Source organism: Crocodylus porosus, unplaced genomic scaffold (assembly GCF_001723895.1).
Source record: "Crocodylus porosus isolate Cpor-Errol unplaced genomic scaffold, CroPor_comp1, whole genome shotgun sequence".
Taxonomy (NCBI): domain Eukaryota; kingdom Metazoa; phylum Chordata; order Crocodylia; family Crocodylidae; genus Crocodylus; species Crocodylus porosus.
Window position 1 is genome coordinate 9,233,686 of NW_017728915.1, and position 16,112 is coordinate 9,249,797.

A 16,112-nucleotide genomic window follows, 5' to 3' on the forward strand; every position below is an offset into this window, starting at 1 on the left:
TTTGACCCCAGTACTCTTTCCTGCCATGGCAGGGGGTCAGACTTGATGATCTGCTTAGGTCCCTACCAACTAAGAAACTATGAAGAGCGCCAGAAGCTGAGGAGCAGGTAGGGCCCATAAGCCTCTTTGGCCTAGGAGTGGGGCCAGGACTCAGGAAGGGCCAAAATCCAAGGGTCACAGCTGGAAACTGGTAGGGCTGGACAGCACACAGGTCTCAACTGGCCGAAAAGAAGGCCAGGGTCTAAGACAAGGTGGGCAAAAAAAGGTCTGCAGGCCACATCTTCCCCCCCAAAATTTTGAAAATTAAAATTTATCTGTCCTTGGTTCCTGTCAAAAATGACAGGAACCAGGAGCAGGCAGTAAGACCTAGGGGAAGCCTGGCAGGCTCCCACAACAGCAGGGCCCACCCAGCCTGCCCCCCCACCCCCCCCCAAGCTGAAAGCCCCAGCAGGGGCTTCTGGCCTGGGAGCATGTGTCTGCCCCAGTGCAGGCAGCTCAGGTAAGGAGGAGGTAGGGGGAAATGGAGTTGGTGTGGAGAGCAGAGAAAAGCAGCCCCTTGCCTACTCTTTGCCTCCCTGCTGCCCCAAGAAGCCTGTGAGTAGCTGCAGTATGGGGTACTGGCCACAGGGCAGGCAAGGGGCCGCTTTTCCACCGTGCTCAGCACCAGTTTGTAACCCGGCTCTGTATGGCTCCAGGCTTGCCCATTGGCCCCCTCCCCCCACCACTTGCTGCACTGGGCAATGTTTGCTGCTGCTGCCCACCTGGAGCTCACGCCATGGTAAGCTGCACCTACCACCATTGCTGCTGTGCTGCCCAGCATGTGAACTCTGGGCGGGCAGCAGCAGCAAACACTGCCCAGCGTGGCAAGTTAGGGACAGGGGGTGGGTCTGCAGCTGCTGCCGTTGCAGTGCAGCCCTGATGGGTGAGCCTGGAACCAGCGTGAGGCCTAGGCTGGCAGCGGGGGTGGGTTACAAGCTGGTGCTGAGCATTGGGAAAAGCAACCCCTCACCTGCCCTGTGGCTGGCACTCCACGCTGCAGCTGCTCGCAGCCCGTGTGAGGCTCCCTGTGTCTGCTCAGGACAGCCCTGTGCAGGATACGAGCAGCTGCAGCGGGGAGTGATGACAATGGGGTGGGCGAGGGGCTGCTTTTCCCCATGCTACGCACCAGCTCTTTCGCTGCTGGTGAGCAGGGAGTTGGGGCTGTGCACTGCCCCCAGTCTGTACCGCGGTGCTGGGAGTGAGCCAGTGAATGAGCACAGGGCCTGCGCCAATGTCCCAGGGCCAGTGCCAGCAGGGCCCAGAGCAGGGCAGCAAGGGTACAGGGTCCCAGCCATCAGCGGCTTTATGGAGCTGGGCTGGCTCCTTCTTCTCCCTGCTGGTGCAGCCCAGCCCGGCTCCACAGACCCCTGCCAGCCTGTGCCCTGCAAAACACTGGGACCCACACAGCCCTCAAAAGTTTGCTAAAACTGGGTAAGTGGCCCTCTGCCCAAAATAATAGCCCTCCCTGGTCTAAGAAGATGGGCTAAAGGCCAGGAGGGCCACAGCTGGAGACTAAGGGGGCCAGAGGGTCCATAGCCCAGAGAATGGCTGGTGTAAGGATTAACAGAACCAGGAGCCCATAGGCTGTAGGGGCTGTTTTGATTTGGTCTGTATGTGTGACATCTGTGAGGCATGGATGTGGGAATTGGAGAGGATGGAGCCCAAGGAATGACCTCTTCAGGTGTTGAGCACAGACACCTGTGTTCATGAGCATGCGAACAGACTTGAAGAGCCCTGGAACAGCCTCTCTTTTCCTAAAAAGAAAAATACATCAAGGTGTGGCAGACAAGTGGAAGTGGAGATTGCCCAAAGACAGTGAAAACAAGAGCCCCCTCAGCCCTTGTCAGCTTCACTCTCTTTTTTGTCTACAGAATAATAATAGAGAAATTTTTCTGCTGCAAAGACCTGAGAAAGACCACAACTGTGTGGTCCTGTTTGAAGTCTCTGGATTTATCTTATAAATCATGTTTGCACACCTAACTGTGCTAACATTGCATGTCAACCTGCATCACACCCTGAAAGATCTCAAGGTGCCCCAAGGAGCTTTGTCACCCTGGTTGCGAATCACTCATCTAGGCCATTGTAATAACTATGCTAACGTTGTGTGCTGTATCATGTTTTGTTTCAAACCAAGTTTTCATGAGGGGTTGTTCTAGGCTGGGATTGCTCCATCTTCTATTGATTGTGCTACAAAGAATACCTAGAATGGTGGATGGGCTACAAGGACAAATAAAAAGAGCGATTATGGAAGTCACCACTGTCAAGGCTAATTAGCTCTGTTGACAGCCTCCATTTCTGCCTCCCCTTCAATCTTTCTTTCATCATGTCAAATAGAACTGAATCCTCAAGAATTGCCATTCAGCCAGCTTTGTCTTGTACCTAGGCCAGTATCTAAATTGATTTATTGTCCATGGAAATAGAAGTCCATCCTGTTAAGCAAATTGTTTTAAGTTAGCCAAAATTAAAGACAAACAGAACAAGGGGGACTGCTGATATATGCCAAGGACTGTTTTGAGATCATGTTAGAACCTTTATCAGGGTACATTTATTCCATCAATATTAGCACTACAGTCTGCTGATTAAAAATAATCCCACTATGGACTGATATGCTCAGGCTGAAAATCAATTAGTTAATATAAATTAGCTCAGGCTTTGCTTGACACAGTTAGTTAATATAAAGGTCCAGGGAAAACATGATCATGGCTGACTTACTTTGAAAAATACTGGCAAATAAACTTTTCTTGTGTTGATGTTATTAAGTTTTCTCTTTTCTACTTGCTTACTTAATAAATGCCTGCCTTTTAGTGCACAATAACTCTAACAAACACACTGAATCAAGCTTATTGAAACATGAAAACAGAGCCACACTACAGTTTCTTCTTTTACAATGTCATGCCTGTAACATCTGGGGATCTTTAGGAAGAGGCTTGATGACTACCTGGCTGGACTTATTTGAGTCCAGTCCTTTCTCCTGCCCAGGCGGGGTGTCGGACTTGAAGATCTACAAGGTCCCTTCCGACCCTACTTCTATGATTCTATGATTTAGGACCTTTATCTGTTGTCTTAAGACACAAAATTACTTATCAAATGAAGTAAAAGGAAGATCAGACCAAACTTGCAGTCTTTCCAGGAAGATCAGAGGATTTTTAGTTTGCATTAACTACATTTCCTAAAAGCTATTACAAGTTGATGTCTATTGCTTATGCTGTTTTATGCTGCCAGTAGATGTCCCTTTTGGACTACAACATGCCTGGTAATGTGGCTGTTAAAACAACGAGTGTTGAACAAAAATAAATGAAATTTTAGGTATAAAGTCCTGAAATATTTATAAGTACAACAAAGGGATGACCTTGCTGTAAGAAAATATGCTCAGTAATTCATCTTGCCTAAGTCTATCGATCTTAAGAAGAAGAAAAAATAGCAATGGGAAATATGCATCTCTCATTTTATTTGCCTTAGCTATAAGTTGAAAGAGGGATATTAGCCCATTCACTCCCAGTGAGTAGTGCTCCAAAACTTGCCAGTTTTTTCTCAGATTTTGCATATAGATAAAGGGGTACCCTAACAGCTACAGTTTGCCCACTATTTTGGCTGCATAAAAATACCTTGTAAAAATATTAATCAATGAAATGTTTTCTTTAACGGAAATCTAATGCAAACTTTAAAAAACTAACCTATGCACTGATCAGAACCCAAACGTATCAGAACTTTATTTGGGCATTAAAAAGGGAGTGTTTTTTAAACAACCACAAAACCTAGCTATTCATTGCGCTGAGTGCCAGCACAAAGAAAAAATGAATTATACTGGAAATTTATTAAACCTTTCATTTCTAATAATCAAGAATGGCTGCCACATGGGATCAAACTTTGTGTGTTAATTTTTAGTTTGCTTGGCACCTCTTTGAACTATGCCTCTTTTGGTTTTCTGACACCTGCCCTGCTAATTTTACACAGACTGATGGTGTTCAGGTTTGGTTTTGGTAAGCAATGTGGACTGATCTTCAGGCTTGGGAGGTCTGGAGTCTCATGTGTGGATGATGTCCAAGTTCTGTGGCTACGAAGCCTGCCAGCTGTCAAGGAGATTGGCTTCTAGGTTCTGGGGCCCTGCACCTCTGGCTGCTGACAGGCAAAACTCATGTCAAGAGTGCTTGTGCAACTGTGTCTGTCTTGGGGAAGTGGGGGGGCTGGGAACTACTGCAGGCCTGACTGCTAAGTTACTGTGTTACCAGTTACCAATCCATCATGATTCACTCAGGGACCAGCTCAATGTACAGTACCTAGCTACTAGCAGCTACTAGATAATGAATTAATTAGAAACAATTAACACCTACAAAACCACGGACTAAGGAGAGGAAATAATCAATACAGACAATCAACTGCCCCAAGACAGAGACAGTCAGTTGCACAAGCACCCATAGCACAACTTTTGCCTGTCAGCAGCCAGAGGTGCAGGGCCTCAGAACCCAGAAGCCCTGCACCCATCTCCTCAACAGTGAGTTTTGCCTGTCAGCAGCTTGAGGTCCAATTCCCCCCAGGTCCCTGCACCTACCCCATTGAAACTTGGCAAGCTTTGTGGTGTCAGCAAGGGTCACCACCCCTGCAGTTTTGACCCCACTGTGGCTTAATATGTGACATGAGTTTTGCTTTCAAGAATCTGGGGTGCAGTTTCCCCTGAACCCCTGCACCTATCTTCTTGAACCTTGGTAGGCTTCATGCTCTCAGCAGTGGCTACCACCCCTGCAAATATCATCCAAATAAGACAAAAAACAATAAAGTTATAGATGTTTCATTGATTCCTCACTATACCCTATGGCCAGATCTCCAAAGCGGCTTCAAAGCTTTTCCAAAGCAGTTCGGAAGCTCTAATCTGCTTTGGAAAGCCTAAAGAAGCTGGCACTTCAATCCAGACATGCTGCTTCAGCATCCAAAGCATTCAGTCCTCCTCCAGATCTGAAGCATGGTCCGAAGCTTTGCACAGCCCTAAAAGCCTCAGCTACTGGAGTCAAGGAATTGTGTGGGAATCTCAGCTTTTGTTAAAAATAAAGGAAATAAGGGAAACTTCCAGCTCTCATGTTTGTAGAGCTGGATTACTGAAGGTACATTTTCAGACTTTAAAGGCTCAAAGTGCTTTATAGGTAAATGCATTTAATTTAATATTCTTAAAGTAATATTATGACTTTGAAGTATGACTTATTTTTTAAATTTATGGGTCTAGCAATATGGCCAAAACTGTCAGGGCAGCAGTATGCAGCCAGTAGGTGGCCTGGTATGACCTTAACTTTCCTACTGTTGCTTTCCATCTTTAGAAATGTGGGAGTTCTGCTGTCTCAGGCTACAAAGAATTCAGGAAATTGAAAGCAGACTGCATGTGATCCTCAGACACCCATACTGAACAGGCCTGCCTACCATCTTGATACCTTCGAGCATTCATTCCTCTTATTCAGTCTGGCCCTTGCTGTCATCCCCACATATATTCAGGGATGCATCTTGACTCGGCTTTGCTGTAACTTGTAAGAAATCAATACTATAGGTGTTTATACAGCTTGGAGCTGGCACATTCCTTGTGTCCCTCCACCAAATGCCTATACCTACCTGAGTGTGGTTATGACGCAGGAAGCCTTGATTTCTTTTAGAGAGAGAGAAAGTAAGCAGATAGCAGAATGGGGGTTAAGAAGAAAGGAAGGGATGGAAAAGACAGGCAAGTAGATGAAATAAGAAGAAGATGATTTGAAAAGGTGAACAAGGATTAACGGCATTTTGAAAACTATGCAAGCCTTTTCTTCAAAGGATTGACTGGCAGTTTGGTAGGAGAAATGTGGTTCTGCCACAGGGAGTTTTGCTGTACTGAACTGAGAGCTTGGCAGGAAGAAAAGCCAATGCTAAAATATTTTCCGAATGTCTTTGTTCTGTATTGCATCCAGGAATCTGTCTACCCAAGCCTGGTGCACACTGCCTCCATCATGGATGGCAGAGCAGGCACAATGACCTGCTGTGCAGAATAAGTAGATACAATGTAATTGCTAAACAGAAGGAACTGGGTAGCAATAAATACTTCCTCATCTCTGTCCAGGTTAAACAATGAAAAGACAGTTTGTCACTCACTTTAAATGAATGAGTTGCTGCTATAGTTTAACACACTGGCGTGTGTGTGTGTGTGTGAGGGTGGGGGGTGTCTTTAAAAAAAAAATCATCCGAGTACTGTGGGATTAATCCCTGTTGAGCTGGATTCCTGTGGTCTCATATGCTGCAGATTGTGAAGCCCTGAATTTTACTTTAAAAGTATATAAAATTACATTCTCATAACATGTTACTTCACATTAATACTTTTATTCCATTAAGAGATATGTTAAATATTCTTCAAAGAGAGGAATCTGTTTCTTATAAGAAATGCAGTGAAAATGTTTAAAAGGTATATTAATTAACTGTATTGATAGTACATTAATAGCCATCTACAAAACATTATCATCCTGTGTTGGGAAACCATAATACACATCTCTGTAAAGGTATAGGCAAATTATCACAAACAACTATGCATTCTGTGTCTGATAGACCTTGTGACTTTGCATTGTATCAGTCTAAACATTAACTTTTATAGTATGTACTACTAAAACCAATTGTACGTACAAGTCACTGCCTGGTAATACTGATAGAACATAGGAGGCCTGTAAATTGTAGATAAACATCCTGAAGTTGATGTGACCATATCTAACACTTCTGCTCATACCACTAGTATGCCTTTTCTCTACATCTTTCGTTTCTACCAATATTTCAATCAAGGGCATGACTTCCACTAACAGCAAGTTTTAATTTCCCCCTTTAATTTCCCCCTAACTCTCAGCAAAAGGATGCAAGTGATTGAGAGCTTTCAAACACTGCCTTATTAGAACATATTGTGTTCCTTTCCATATAATGGTAATGGAATGAAATGAATGTTTTATAAAGTTTTGGAAATGAGTGGCTCCCACTGTCTTCTGGAAACTGTATCCAGTTCACAATGCTTACATGAGCTGGTGTGGCTAGTTCCAAGAACCAGTTTCCCATGCAGTTGTGTTTTCTCTTCTTGTACGTCAAGGTTCTTATATGCCGGGGCTCTGGGCTAGATCTGAACCTTGGGGTCCCTCCTGGGGCCACATTACTGTCATAAACCCATATGTAACATTCTTGTGTTTAAAAAAAATAGGAAAAAGAAATTGGCCAGAAATTGGCCAGTTAATTATCTCTGAAAAATATGGGCCTCTACCACTTCAGGTAGCTAATTTATGTGGCTAATAAAAGCAGTAAGTACCTGTTACAGGCTAGCAGTGTTGCAAAAAACAGGGTAGATATGTACCTTTATAGACTAAGACTAACAAATAAGAGCACAAGCTTTTGTGGGCTGAAGCTGACTTCATGCTGTAAAAGTACATGCTTCAGGCAAACATCCACACCATTAGTAGGATTTGATCCTCTAGGATCAAATGACTAAGGGGGCTTCTACTGAGTCCTTCATGCAAAAGATGCACTAAGCCAACTGAACCTAAGAAATGGTTCAGTGGGTGGTCCTGAGGAGCAAGTGTAAGCTAAACTTGTCTTAATTTCCTTGTTCATAAAGCAAAACACCATAATTAAAATGGATGACTACGAATCTGCACAGTATGGGGACTGTCTGAAAGCACATTTTGAAAGGATTCATACTATCTTTGTAGGCCCAACCACTAGAGGGTAGTAGCAACACACAAGTTTTGCTTATTGGAGAGAGAATACTGTCCCTATTGAAATCGCATCTAAAGTTTCCACTGACTTTGCTGGGGCAGGATTTCATTTCATTTAAATAGGAGGAACTGAGGTGAGAACATTGCTCTCTGGTTACTTGTATCTGAGGTTGGGCCAAATGCCTATAGAGAACGCAGGAAGTTAAGCACTGGACACTGTAGTTCTCAGGCCCATTTGTAATTGCTTGGCTGACTGGGCTAGCTGCTCAGATGGACACTTCTGCCTAAAAAATATATCTTTTGAAGACTTGTACAGTTTTCTGATAGGCTTTTCTTCTTCTTTGGCTGGAAAACCAGATTAGAAATATTCTGAATCTCTGCAAGATTAACCATTACTCTGTGTGGCATAGGATGGAAGAGGGCATCACTGTCAAGACATTCTGAAAGTGTTTCTGGTGCAGCCAAAACGAGTGCCATTTGCGATGTCATGTAGAAGTAGAGGGAAAATTAAGTCAACACAGGTATATCTTCACTACAACATAGACATATCCAGGCTAGCTTTAACTAAACTAGTTCCAGGGGTGCAGCAGCAGCAGCATAGAACACTGGGCTGGAATATCTGCTTGAACACTTAGGTAGTTAAGCCACAGCAGTTCAGACTTTAGTGGGGCTACATTGTTATCACTAATTAAATATATGACTGAAGTGCAGACATACCCTAAATGTTTCCAAGTTATAAAGGTGAACACTTTAGAAACAGTTATTCCTGGTTCAATGGAACAACTGGTGTGGAGAAAAATGAAGTCTGGCTCAGCTGCTGTTCAATAATCATTTATCCCTGCCATTTCATTATACCTGAGTATAAGTGAAGATTAGTCAGTGGAGGCTGTATAAAATACTGGATGTGAAATCAAGAGACTTGGGGGTTGTTCCTTGGCTCAACAAGTCATTTCACCTTTGTTCTTAATTTTTCTCTGTAAAATCAGGGTTAAGAAAACGCTGAATAAGGAATACTATGTATAAAATGAGTGGTACAAAAGTAGATTGCATTTTCCTAGGTATTTATAGAAATGGGCCAGAACCAAAACTCCTGGAACTAAACACGCTTTGACACACTGGAGTTACATTTTTAGAAAAGCAATTACTGAATTAGTACATAACTTTGAATTACAATGAGCAAACACAGCATGCCTCTTTGAAGGTTCCTCTAATTCCTACTAGTTGCTAATATAAAGGACACTCACTAGTAGTTATAGATGCTATTTTTGAAGAATAAAGAAAATGAGGTTGCTGTTTAACAGTGAATAACATTTAATATTTAGCTTTGTATAATCATTTGTGTAAGAATGTTTATATTTTTTACATTAATTGTTAAAACCACAGCCCTCCCCCACACATACATGAATGTTTTGCTCTTATTTTTCCTGTGTACACCAAACAAAAAGAAGCTGTGGTCTATTCTTTTTTTTTTAACCCATGTGAATCATAGGGCATTTTCAAACTTTATTAAAAAACACCCCCCAAAATCAGCATATCAGTAGGAAGAGATCAATATCTAATGGAGTAGCCTTCAGCTTTGTTGCTCAGAATAGCACCCCAAATGTTTGTAAAACCCATTAGATGCAATGTGCAGCCATTTTATGCTGAGCCAGAATTCTCATATGACTTTGGCCACTAAAATTAGTTCTTATAGCAGTTGATTTTTGGAAAGCATATCACACTTACCCATGCTTCTATTTTTCCCCCCAAAATATTTTCCGGAAGTTTCAAATTCTTTAAAAAGTAACTTTGTAAAAAGTAGCATTGGGGAGGATAGTATGCCTACAGTCACTCCAAAATTGACTAGGTTAGAAGCTGATATATTTTTCCTATCTAGGGATGAGCCCTGGGATCTGGAAGTCAATTTGGGTAATTCCTTAATTCCCACTAACATACTGCCAAAGACATTTAGATAAAATTTGTGGGTATGTGACCTAGAAAATAATCCAGTTTGTTCCCTGTAGACAGGATGGTGCTTCTTGTTCAACAGAAGTACAATAATGAAAAGCACATGACCACAGATACAGAGAACATGACAATGAAGTAGTCGTTCCATCCTCCATGACATGTTCCATGCTACTCCTCAAGTAACAAGTAATTTGTTTCATCACTATACAAAAACGGATAAGTTATGTTTAACATATATTGTGGGTTACCCTTTTTCAGGATTCATTTTTCTCCATCCCTCTCAGTATAAACAAGCTTAGTATCCTCTCCATTAAAATGCTAACTCACAGCTCAGATTGCTCAGATTGCTTTTCCATTTACTGTCCCATGTCTCTCCATGGCTAAAGACAGAAATTCAAAAAGCCTGAGCCTAATCTTTGCAGGTTAGTCTAACCTGGCTAGGCTAAATCAGTTTTGTAACCAGACAGAAACCCCAGAAATGCAGGCACATGCCTGCAGTGGTTCAGGCTAGAAGCCAGGGGGGTGCTAGAGCAGCCCTCCCTTCCTTGACAGCATGGAGCTCAGGGGGGGCATGGCCAGGCTCTAGCCCAGCAGGGAATTAATAACAGTGTTTATGGCCCAATTAAGAAAACAACAAAGGGACATTACCAGCTACTTGTTGATTCTGCCTGTTGATTCAGTACCCATGGTAGCCAGCATGTGGTCCACTAGCTAATACACAGACACTTTGACACAAGGCAGAGGGGAAGGGGGAATTCATGCTTAGCAGGAGTGGTGAGGAGAGGGGTGAGCAGCCTGTAGTCTCTGGAGCTCCAGTCAGGGAGCAGAGGAGTAAAGTCAGCCCTGCTGTGGAGCAGAGAGCCCTGCCCCAGAGAGCATGCCAGGATGCTGGGGATGTCTGGTTTATCTTAAACCAGCAAGGGTTCTGGGACAGATATTTCATAAACTGGTTTGAGCCAAATCAGTTAAGTCTGATACTGCATTCAACCAGATTTATCTTAAACCAGTTTCAGCCATTCTCAAACTGGTTTATGTGCACTGAACATCTGTTCTGTTACAGGTTTAAACCAGTTTCTGATCACTTAAATTGGTTTATGTGTAATGTCTGTCCCTATCCCATCTCACCAGAAACTCACCAAACAAGCTATAGTCTGCTACCATTCCATCCTTATCCTCCCCCAAGTCTCCACTAGTTCCATGTTTTCTCTCCCAATTTCAGACATCAATCTCTGTATTCAGAGCCCCTTATGGCATTTTAGATCCCATTATTTTGTAATCCCTTGGCCTGCTTTATTTGTATTTATCTTGCCTTGTATGTAACACACTAAAAGAGACATTAACCCTCATGCTTAAGAGCCTTAGCCTTAAACAGATCAGCATGGGTTATCCAGTCCAAAGGTTAGGGTCATGTTTGTGAACCAGTAGGTAAGCCAAAGGATAGGCTGAATGTCACAGATAGAATATCAGCAATCTAAAGGCTGGGGTTAAAAGGAGGTTGATGGTTAGGAGCATTGGCAACACATAGGGGGTGCACATGCATCCCCTGAGTTTGGCCATGCACCCACTGGAAGTGCCAGCTGTGAAACCAGAAGTGCCAACAGAAGTTGAAAATGGGTTTTGCCCATTTCGCAGTTGGCTTGGCAATCAGCCACGGGGGGACCCGCCTCCCAGACTTGGGAGGCACCAGTAGCCCATGGTTAGGAGCTAAAAGCATGCTCCAGAAAGCCAATCAAGCATGTGGAGCAGGGACAAATATGTGTTCATCAACCAGAATTCTCCTGGCAAGTATTGCCCTCAATATTCAGGACCTGTTCTATAGCCACATCCTCAGGCATGCTTGGGACTAGTTCATCCAGCTATCACTTTATTGACTCCTGCTGGAGAAGATGCTGGCTGTGTATTACTTCTGAGTCCTTGTTATAGCTACCTTCTGACTCTTGATTAGTAGAACCCTGGAAGCCAGTTTTGCACTGCCTACTGCAAGGGTCTTTGTTGTCATTGTCTTTTGTTTTGTTCTGTTTTGTTTGTTTTGGGTTTTTTTCTCTCTCTTTTTTTTGTGGGCACCGTCCTCTGAATCAATTGACCATTGTTGGGACAAAATAGTGGGCTTGAAAAGACAGTTTTGATGCCCTATGACCATTCCTGATTCTGAGCTCAGGGGGTGACTTCTGAGATCTATAAGACAAATATTCAGCAATGGGCATAAAATAAATAGTGGTTATTTTTAAATTACTGTTTTTCTCATGATCTGTTTAGGGCTAAACACTCAAAGCTGTCTTAAAGCTGTAATTTGCTATGCCCACTTATCTCCTTTCTCTTCCTCTCCATATTATGTTATTGTTCAATATCTTTAGAGTTTCTTCAGCAGTTGCAAGAAAGATGGCTATTTTGATTTTTAAAGGTAAATACAGTAAACTTAGTCCATTTCCGACCCCTTGTCAAACCACATTTGTAGCCCGTTGACTTCAATGCAGAGAAGTACTAGAGATAATGTTCTTTTTATGATGTTTTATAAAAAGGGAGGAACATTTTTCCTTTGTGGAGTGCCTTGCATTAATTTTATTTCAGGTACCAATTACCCTAATGTAGCATGCACTAAAAATATTGCTAATGTTGGAACTTTATAAATAATTTCCTGTTCATAGCTGTAGGAGTGGTTTAATGGATATTTCTGGGAGAGTGGATATTTATAGGAAGTATCGAGGGATGCCTTAAGAAGAGAAGTGGATATTTTGGCTTTTAAGTATTTTTCTCACAAAATTGAAGTACCAACTAGAATGTTGATGATGATGAATGTGCAGTACATTGCTGTGGCAACAAGAGCACATTATGTATCCACTGTTCCCAGTCCCCCACCAGGTTCTAAGAACTCTCCCTTTGAACTGTTGTAAACATTGCTCCAGCTGTCTGAGACCAATGGGGTAGCTACTGGAAGGACAGGCCTAGAAAAAACAAGTCAAACTACTCTGATCATGAGTAAATGAAACCTTCCTTTCAGCTCTAGGACCGGGAGCCTTCTCCTGCATTTTGTGTTCCAGAGGTACAAGAGTTTAATGGCTGAATGTCTGTCTTTCATGGAAGTCCTACTGAAGCTTAGACCTTCCCTGAAATGCAGCATGTAGGAACCTGCCTTCAAATTCAGCTGCAGGTAATGAACATCTTGTCCCTTACAAAGCAAGTTTCTGCAAGTCAGTCTGTGCTGCTTGCTTGCTTCAGTGACTAAAGCTGTAGACTATTTTGATGTATTTATCTTTGAGATGTGCAACCTATAAGCTTTAGGACACCAGGAATTGGGACATTATGCGTCAGATTTTTTTTTCCAAGGCTATTCTCTAGTGCAGTTTGCATGCCTGGCTAAGTGGAAATTGAAAAGAGATGCAAGCTTTCTCATGTCTACTTAGAAGATTTCTGGGTGTAATGTGAGGACTAAGATTTTGTAGCTGTAAACTGCTTGTGCAGACAAGGAGGCAAGACCTTTTGAAAACCATATCCTGCATTTGTTTTGCACTTGTCCATCTTATGTACTTTTACCTGACCCTTTTATAGAACAGCAATTTGCTGTAAGATAGTCTCTTCTGGGTGGTGGTATACTAACAGGCTCCCCTAGTAGGTTTTTAATGCATGAGCGTTTGAAACAGTTGTTTCACTTAGGTTGGGTCACTGTTTATGCTTGAGCAACAGGAAGAGATACTGGTGAGTCAGTTGAAGGCATCTTTTCCTTTTCAGTCACTTATGAAAAAAAAATTCCCTTCCAAAGTTCAAGCACACATGAAACACCACTTTTTACTTAAAAATACACTTCCTGATGAGCACTGGTGAAGCATTTAGCTGAACCAAATCAGCAGATCTCAGTAATATCAAAACTAAGAAATAAGTGCTTTCATTCATAAGCTGAATAAGGAAGTATTATGGCAAGTATCACTGTGAGCAGAAGGCTTTCTTCAGTGATGGACATTTAAAGCAAATAGCTATGACTGTCCAGACTAAAAACACCTTAAGGGAAGAAAGAAATCATCATAACTATCTGAATTAGAAAATTTCATATAACTCCTGAGGTTTTCAACAATCAAGATTGTCTTATAGGTATAATTTCATGACTGTTTTTAAGACCAACAATAAAGTTATGGAGTGCGGACTGCAAATAGGAAAGATGGAATGAAATGGCAATAAATAATGGTTTGAACACTCACCAAATAGTGAAACTTAGATCCAGTTCTCTCTCTCTCTCTCTCTCTCTGTAGTAAAATATACCATATTGCCCCAGGTGTTTTCTGAAAAGTAAAACAGCTTCTTTTGTGCATGGGATGCAGGACAGCTGGATGGTAAAAATATTTATTTTTAAGCCCATCCTAAAATAATTTTTTAAAAAAATCTAGGGCATGAACTCCAGAAAGATCTACATAACAGAGTTTAATCTATTTTAAAAAAATTCAAACCAAGAATAAAGAAGACTTGCTCTTTAGAGAAAAAAATAAACCAGTCAAAGAAGGCAAGAACTTTCTCATAGATTGCTGGAAAATTATTAATAGAATAACTAATGCTGGAAGACCTAACATTTTTGTGTGAATAGTGCCAGACCAAGTCACAATAATGGCTAAAATAGAAACAGTATACCTTGCTTAGGAAAGCATTATAAAAGAAGTACTGAAATCATTGGGTATTTTGTTATGTATCTTTTCTTTATAGAAACTGTAAATAGCCAAGAAGAACATAAACAAAAACAATTGAATTGCATCTTCCCTTCTAATTTCCTGTACTTTTTATCCTACGAGTCATCTTCCTTTTCTCCCCCAAAATTCAGCTTTCTGTTAAATGTTAGTGTGAATAGCTAAATATTTATTTCATGAGGGAGAGGGGTCTGCCATTTTGCTGGATACATTAACACTGCTTAGATTTAGGCTTTGCTATTACCTTGAAATAGCATGTATAGTTAATACATATTTTAATACCCCCCTTTGGGGAAGGGACATTTTTATTATTGCTTTTACCTGCTCTATTAAACCTCAGATAGGGTGAGAGGGGGAGCCTTTCTGAGTTTGTGAAAGTGGGATATCTAAAGTTGTCAGTGACCTACAGAGTTGGTGGGATGCAAAAAGGAACAGAAGAAGCAGTTTTCCATGAATAAAGTAGCTTGGTTTTTACACTGGAACTGAGTGCAGTTGTATGTTGCTGTGTAGCACACATGCAGGATCAGGATTTATATGTACATGTGTCTAGAAGGACACTAGTTACCTCTTATGCAAACACAGCTGCTGGACTTTCAGTCCTAGAGCACTGAGAGACAGCTGTTAAATTTTGGCAAGAAAATGGGAGATGGGGTGTGGAAGGGTAGGAGGACAAAAGGGATGAATCTGTAGTGAAGGCTGACATTAGGCCATAGTAATTTAATAGTTAGAAATTGTAGGAATTGATTACTGTCTGTGAGGTGCTCATTCTTCTAGTTTTCAGAACAGTTCTCTCTCCCTATTCTCCTCAGTGAAATTACTTCCCTCTGCTTTGGGGACTGACATCTTAAGAGGAGTCTGATTACGGAGATGGGAGTTAAAAGTCCTGCGAAGAGACCTACAAACTGAGCCATGCGTTAGCTGTGCCAAACTGCTTACTTTAAAAAAAAATCATACATTTATAGATTTTTAAGGCCGTGATGATTATTTAGCTTGGTCTGCTGCTTAACACAGGTCATTGAATTTCAATCCTTGTTTTACTTTTCCTGCCCTGCTTCTCTGTTCTAGAACATATTATTACACTCTTCTTAGTTAACAGACAACAGGATACTGCTGTGATAGTTAGTATCTTCCTAATGAGCAGCTAAGGTAAAATGGTACCTCCTGTTGTACGCTCACAATGTTTGCCTCATCAGAGCAGTGTGGATGCCAGCCATGTATTGACCTTCTTTGTCCTGACTGCTGCTTTGATTGCACAGCTAATCATCACTGCTCATCAGAACTTGAAAAGATGCCAAGTGTAACAGATTGCAAAACCACTCCTGCAGGCAGGCCAAAACAATATCCCATGGTTGCCCTCTGCATGCAACATGTTTCTTCTTGGACTCATGCTGCATGCATTTTAAAAACAAACTATTAGGAAGATATAAAAGACTGTCTAGACTCTAGATGATCAGCCTCCTCTATGTAAAGGCCTTTTTTTTCAGGGAGTATCTGGCTACAAGATAATGGGCCAGTATTGAGAACGTAGTGATGTCAAATATATGCACAACATATCACTCATATTTTGCAGGTCCTAGATCTCTCTCGTCTATGTTGAAAGTAAAGAACTAAAACAGGAATGCAGTACAATTTTGTTTTATTCACAGTCTGAAGAGATAACATCCACTGATTTCACGCTGGAAACAGATACAGCCATGTCTAATTTCAAGTCTGAATATTTTAGTGTGAGCAGTAGCTGCTCAGTTTTCAAAGATGAGCCGAGTGCACT